Source organism: Lynx rufus, unplaced genomic scaffold (assembly GCF_022079265.1).
Source record: "Lynx rufus isolate CCGP_SWC_20201006 ecotype Redwood Valley unplaced genomic scaffold, mLynRuf1.p SCAF_1, whole genome shotgun sequence".
NCBI lineage: Eukaryota > Metazoa > Chordata > Mammalia > Carnivora > Felidae > Lynx > Lynx rufus.
This window is the reverse complement of record NW_025814823.1, coordinates 19941695-19949044: the sequence shown is the minus strand read 5'-3', so window position 1 is coordinate 19949044 and position 7350 is coordinate 19941695. Positions and strand designations below refer to the sequence as shown.

Sequence of the window (7350 nt, the reverse complement as noted above, 5' to 3'; positions counted from 1 at the left end):
AAAGCAGAGGAGGGGTGCCTGGATGGCTCAGTCTGTTGAGCATCTCTTGATTTTGGCTCAGGTCATGATTTCAAAGTTCGTGAAATTGAGCCCTGAGTGCCACGTTGGGCTCTGCGCTAACAGCAAGGAACGTGCTTGGGATTCTCCCTCTCTCCCTCTGTTTCTGCCCCTCCCCCACACTCTCTCAAAATAAATAAATACACATTTACTTAGGTTGATTTATCTTGAGAGAGACAGAGAGAGCATGAGCGGGGAAGGGGCAAGGAGCGAGGGAGAAAGGGAGAATCCCAAGCAGGCTCTGTGCTGTCAGCCATTAGCACAGAGCTGATGTGGGGCTCAAACCCACAAAACTTGCAAGATCATGACCTGAGCTGAAATCAAGAGTCGGGCACTTAACCAACTGAGTCACCCAGGCACCCAAACATTTGTTTAAAAAGACAGAAAAAAGGGATGCGTGGGTGGCTCAGTGGGTTAAGCGTCCGGCTTCAGGTCAAGTCATGATCTCACAGCTTGTGGTTCGAGCCCCGCGTCAGGCTCAGAACCTGGAGCCTGCTTCAGATTCTGTCTCCATCTCTTTGCCCATCCTCCACTCGTGCTCTCTCTCTCTCTTTCTCAAATATAAACATTAAAAAATTATTTTAAAAAAGACAAAAAAAGAGCAGAGGAAAACTGAAGGTGTGAAAGAGGTGTGGTGGGTCTCAGGATCAGGAAAGACAGGGTCAAGAGCATAGGTGGGAACATTGGGATGTGAAAGAAGGGGTACTGACTTCTCTGAGACCAGAAATAATGACAAGAATACGAACAATGCCCAGCACAGTGCCTTGTACCATGGTTAATTTTTTGTGTCAACTTGACTGGGTCATGGGGTGCCCAGAAATTTGGTCAAATGTTATTCTGGGTGTGTCCGTGAGGATGTTTTGAATAATGTTAACATCTGAATGGCTAGATTAAGTAAAGCAGATGGCCCTCCTTAGAGTAGGTAGCCGTCAGCCAATGGAAGACCTGACTGAACAGAGACTTACCCTCCCGTGAGTAAAAGGGCACTCCTCCTGCCTGACTGCATCCAGCTGGGACTTTGGTCCTTTCCTACCTTCGGTCAGACTCAGCACCGAAACACGGACTCTCCTTGGGTCCTGAGCTTGCTGAGTGGAGGACTGGAAGTATGCCATCAGCTCCCTGGGGTCTCCAGTGTGCCAGCTGCTGGTCTCAGGACTCCTCTACCTCCATAATTACGTGAGCCAATTTTTTATGCTCTCTCTCTCTGTCTCTGTGTCTCTTTCTCTCCTGTTTCTCTTGGTTCTGTTTCTCTGGAGAACCCTGCCTAACACGCCAGTACCTAGTACTAAAGGTTTAACGTGTGTATGTCAAATGACAGAAGAAGAATTACAGAGAATTCAGAGGCAGAAAGGACGTTTGCTGAGCGAATTGTGGGAAACGGATGGCCACCCACTCTGACCAGTGACACCCAGGGCTAAGCTGAATGCTCCAGGGAAATCCCTTTCGTGCTAATAGGGGACCGTATGGAATGGGGCGCCTGGGTGGCTTAGTCGGTTAAGCATTGGACTCTTGATTTCGGCTCAGGTCATGATCCCAGTGTTCCTGAGTTCAAGCCCTGCACCAGGCTCCGCTCTCCTTGGGATTCTCTCTTCTCTCCCTGTCTCTCTGCCCCTCCAGTGCATGCACTCTCATACGCACTCTCTCTCAAAATAATTAAACTTAAAAAAAATACCCTTAAAAAATAGGGAACAGTATGGACAAGCAAGCAGATCATCTGGACTCTCAGTGGGCAAAGATTCTGACAGGCAGGTGATCAAGCTCGGAAAAATTCAACCAACATTCCTGTAAGAGGTCAGAGCTTAGAGTCAGGAGAGTGATGCGAATGGGTAAAGACCAAATGTTACTGGCGTCGAGGAAATGGGAAGAAAACAAACAATTCATTGCCTGCTTGTGCCAGGCACTCTGCTAGAGCTCACCACAATCATTTAATCTTCTAACAAACCTGCCAGCTAAGTGTTATTACTTTTTCAGAAAAGGAATCAGGAGACCAAGTAATATTAATGAACATAGTTCAAAGTCACAAAGCAGAAGAGCACGAGAACCTGGATCTGATTTCAGAGGCATAATTCCGGGAAAGTCTGGAAGGAGTTATTGTTGACCCCTCGGTGGGAATTGGTGCTTGGGGACGGAGCTCCACTCCCTGCGAAGATGAAGAACCGGGACACCTGGCGTGAAACCAAGGTGGAGACTCGGGCACAGAGGAAAACGACAGGGAGACCCATCAACAAAATCTCTTACAAGGGGAGAATTTGCTCCTAGGAAGAAGATGGAAAGGATAAAGGGGTGAGAGCTTCTAGGATATTAGTGAGAATGTCATTTTAATATTTAGTTCACTAGCCTCCACAGACCCATGTTCTAAAACGGTGAGTAAAATATCTTAACCTGTTATTATGCAGTATCTATCATTGCTGATGGGCACATAGGAGCTCTCATGACATCCACTTAATTTGCCAGATTAAATGATGCCCCTTGTTCCCTCTTTAAAACATGCCCACAGTATGGTATATACTCAAAAGTAGTAGAATTCCCTTTAATATAATTGTGAACTTCCACTCTCCTTGCAGGCTCCAGGCTTCTTCCCCCAAGTCCCTGTATACCAGTTGAACTTGTCGTTATAATCCTGTTAATTAATTCATATCGTATAAACCAATGGAATGTAAACAAGTCACTGAAGAAATTGCTATCAAATGGGATGCAAGCAAGGAAACTACAAAAGCCCAGAAAACTTAAAAATCTACAAATATTTTGCATTTCAAAAGATTGACAAATGAAATGTAGTTCAGGTTAAAATTAAAAGTTGAAGGTATGTAGCATCGTTTTTCTTTTCTGTGCTTTTTCTTTAAAAATTTTTTTTAATGTTTATTTTTGAGAGAGAGAGACAGAGTGTGAGCGGGAGAGGGGCAGAGAGAGAGGGAGACCCAGAATCAGAAGCAGGCTCCAGGCTCTGAGCTGTCAGCACAGAGCCCGATGCGGGGCTCGAACTCAGAGACTGAGAAATCATGACCTGAGCCGAACTCGGATGCTCAACCGACTGAGCCACCCAGGTGCCCCTTTTCTGTACTTTTTCAATTCACCAACAGTACCGGTGTTGGATGAGAATGCTTTTACTCTATCTGTATTGTACTTGTAGAGCACTTTCGTTCCTTCTTTCTAAAAAAGCACAATCTGTCTAGAAAAGCAAAATTCAAGATGGGAGTCCATGTTCTTTTAGTGACTCCATTTGGCACTTTTCTGTGAAACCTCCGTACAGAGTATAATGCTACCTGTTTGATTAGGCTATTCCTCTAAATCTTAGGGATAGCATGACTCTTATGTGTTCAGTTTTGCATTGTGAACACTAATAGCTCACTAGCATTCATAAGACTGCCCGGAATCATGCTTTTGAGGGCCAGATTGTTGCTGTTGCCTTTTTATAGGCCAATATGTACAGCATTTTAATAGTTCTGTCTTTAAGGAGTCTTAGACATAATCGGGCACAATTTTCTTGTATTAAAGATAAGTACACTGAGGACTAGGGTCAAAGACACTTGTCCAAGGTAAAAAAATTTATTAAAATTAAGGGAAATGTTTATATCTCCCCTATGCCATACAGCACTTTTAATCCAAAGTTCTCAAAGCACTTTTGAATCAGATCATTAATGATTCTGATGCCCGAGCATCCAATTATTATCCTATTTTCTACCTGCTTGGTTGCCTCCTCTCAGACACGGAAAGGTCAATGTTTTCTTTGCAGGTGAATTGGTTGAGAATTGCATTCATCCATAAATAAGAAACCTGAAAAACAAGGGTTATTTTTATCACATATACCAGTGGAAGACAGTCCAGGCGGGCCTCATTTGTCCACTCTGTTTTAGAACGTCATTAAGAATGTGAGGCGTTCTCTGTTTTCTTGTCCAGCCCATCTTAATGCATTCTTGTTACCTGGCAGTTAGCTATTTCACCTCAAATATTGTAGGTTTGCATTGGCAGAAGAAATGGAAGAAGAAAAGAAAGCACGTCAGCTGATCTGGACTTGCTTTGAAAAGAGATTTTCTGGCACCACACTTAATAATTTCCTCGTCGATCCGATTGGCCAGCTGTGCTACTTGGCCCCTCTTATCTGCATAGTGGCTGCACTGTGTGTTGGGAGGGCAACCAGGAGTCTTTATCACTGCAAGACTGTTGCCAAGATTAAGAAGAAGGTAAGTGCGGTGCTTGGCATGCGCTTGGCCCCCAGTAGACGCTGAAAAATTGGTAGCTCTTACTCTGAAAAAAATGAAACCAGCGGTGACGCCTCCAGATTTCTTCCGTAGTAATTACAAAGAAAGGTTTTATACGTATAAAGAATCTAGTGTGGTAATAAAATAAGTTTTAGTAGAAAAACAAATTTTTACTAAACTTCCATTTGGCACTAAAATATTGGTATGGCAACTTTTAAAAATTCATTTGAGTAACCAGATCATCATTCTGGACAATGGTCAATAGTCTCAAAAATATGAAATGCAAATGACACTTTCTCTCTGAGTTGGAAAATATTTATTGTATTTAATTATCATTAAAAGAACTTTATATCATGGGGCGCCTGTCTGGCTCTGTTGGTAGACAGAGAATGTGACTCTTGAACTCAGGGTGTGAGTTCAAGCCCCACATTGGGCATGGAGCCTACTTAAAAAGAGAGAGAGAGAGAAAGTAGTTTTTATCATAACTAAATCATGTTCAAATTAGTGATAGGTTGAGAAAATATCTATTGAACCATTAAATCTACCACAAATATCCATTCGTATTATTCATATATTCATTGTTAAGTAAAGACCTTGACCTTCAAAAGATGTATCTGTGGGAATCACTGGGTTTCTGACTTCAATTGTAAGAATTTCTAGTTTGTAATAAGCACTGCCGTTAGACTGGCAATACCAGAAGTTTTATGTGAGGTACTTCATTTTGTGAAGCAACAAGAAGAAAAAAAAAAAGAAAAGAAAAATATGTATTTTATAAGAAAATTAACCATTTTTAACATGAAAAGTATTAGCAGAATTTCATAGATATAAAAATACCTAAAGTTAACATCTGCCTCATCTATAGGAAATATCATGTATGTACTGGTCAATCCCATGATAACACAAAAAGCTCAAGCACAATCCATTACTGTGTTATACTGGACTATTACTATGTAAATTGTTTTGAAATGAGTAGGAAAAAAAAAAGTTCACATAAACCATTGCCTAAAAACTTTCTTTAAAATGAACTAAATGTTAGAGGGGTGTGTGTGTGTGTGTGTGTGTGTGTGTGTGTGTAATAAAAGGAAGGGAATAAGTTTAAAATGAACTAAATGTTAGAGGTGTGTGTGTGTGTGTGTGTGTGTGTGTGTAATAAAAGGAAGGGAATCTAGCCTTTTTAAAAGTCCACCTAGGAGTCATTATGCTTAGTGCTTTACAAATACTTGTATTTCACAATCTTTACAACAACTCTGAGACGCTAATACTCCAGTAAGGGGAAATCACACGGAAAGGAGACATCAGAGAGATTCTTAAGTGTCCCAAACAGGGACTGAGGGGCTACAATTCAAAGGTGGATCAGATTCCTCTGCTCTGTACCCTAAACACGTGATTGTCCCGTGAATATGACTTAGCCTCTTTGTCTTTCATGTAGCAGTGTTGTGACTTTTGACGTTAATACATGTATTGTGGATGTAAATAGATGTATTTGGTTCAAGGTTACTCTTCAAAGTACAACCCAAGAAAATAAAAGCATTGTAGTATAGAGAAATGCATAATTAAATGAATGTAGCCGAATTTATAAAATCTGAACCCAAACTGCCCCTTGATTACAAAGTTTGCCTTTTTTTCGTCTGTAATTACCAAAATACTTAACTCAGTTATGCACCTAACTTTATATATGTATATGTCCGTGTGTATACGTACATATATCTGCAAATTGCAGTTTTTAACTACCATAGTTCTGCCAGGGAGCATGTACATGGTTTTTTCTTTTGTCTTTTTCTTGCTTACTTTTCCCTTTGCTTGAATCTATCCCATCACATATAGTTAAGCCTGTAGTATGCAGGTCTTTCTCTTCTTTAAATTATTTCATCCAGGGGCGCCTGCGTGGCTCAGTTGGTTAAGCATCTGACTCTTGACCTCAGCTCAGGTCATGATCTCACAGCTTGTGAGATGGACGGCACAGAGCTGTGATTCTCTCCCCCTCTCTGCCCCTGCCCCACTCACGCTCCCACGCGTGCTCTCTCCCTCTCTCTCTCTCTCTCTCAAAATAAATAAATAAACTTTCTAAAAAATTATTTCATCTAGCCTAATTGCACCTCTTCCAGTTCCATGCTGGAACCCTCACCCCAACTCCAAGGTAGCACATGTCCCGCTCTGGCCTATGGCTCGTGCTGCAACATTATCGCTCCATTGGCAATATTCTCACTGCTGGAAGCCAATCTCAGCTGTGAAGGAGAATTTGTTTAGGCATAACAATATCAACATTGGAAAGATATTTTCTATCTCTTCTGAAAAGAACTCAAGTCAAAAGCACATCTCTCTTTAATCCATTGGATCTTTACAGATAAAAAAAAAATGAAGTTCAAGTGCCCTTCATTTTTCTCACTAATGCATCCAACAAAATCCTTTTACTCCTTTTAAGGAGTACCATTTTCACTTTCATAAAGAATTCTCAAACCTATTAGCTGCTCAGATCTGATAGTTTGCTCCCTTCCGCAGGTCAAGCTGAGCAAACTCCCACTGCAGCAAAGCCACCAGGAACTCTAGTTACTGAAGATGGCCATATTCCTTCACAAAAAGGGCCTGGAAAGTGCTAGCAATGCCCTGTTCCTCTTAACTACCTCCAACCCTCTCTCAAGGAAATGGCCAAAGTTAAGTAAAAATGGCTGGCATGGTAGATTTTTTTTTTTTTAATGAAGTAAAAATGTATACTCACATTATGAAAAAACTGTGTTTTAAAGTATGCCCTGCCTTATTTTCTCAGGTATAAACAGATTTCAAGGCAATGTCAATAAACCAGGTTTCAAGAAACTACTAAAGCATTTTTTGTGAGTTGCTTTCATTTTATCTGAATTTTAATATGTATTTCAACACTTGGCTATACCAGAGTATGTAGGTTTGTCTGTCATTTCATAGCTGTCAAAGGGAAATTCTTATTTTAAACCTCTACATCATCATTAAACACTTCTAATAATAAAAGGCCTAAATTTTAAGCCCTCGGGGACATCAAAGTATCTCATTTACTATGTTGATCCAGCTCTGCCGGCATGTTGCAAAACAGATACGGAATAGGCGAAAGAGGGTCAGAACAAAA

The 7350-nt window shown here is 41.1% G+C and overlaps 1 long non-coding RNA gene across 1 annotated transcript; it reads left to right on the top strand.

The window, feature by feature from the left end:
- Positions 1 to 2634: 2634 nt before the first annotated feature.
- Positions 2635 to 6996, top strand: LOC124510959 (uncharacterized). Its single transcript, XR_006961791.1, has 3 exons — positions 2635 to 2860; positions 4013 to 4238; positions 6756 to 6996. It is a non-coding gene; the product is annotated as an uncharacterized LOC124510959 (long non-coding RNA).
- The last annotated feature ends 354 nt before the right edge of the window (positions 6997 to 7350 follow it).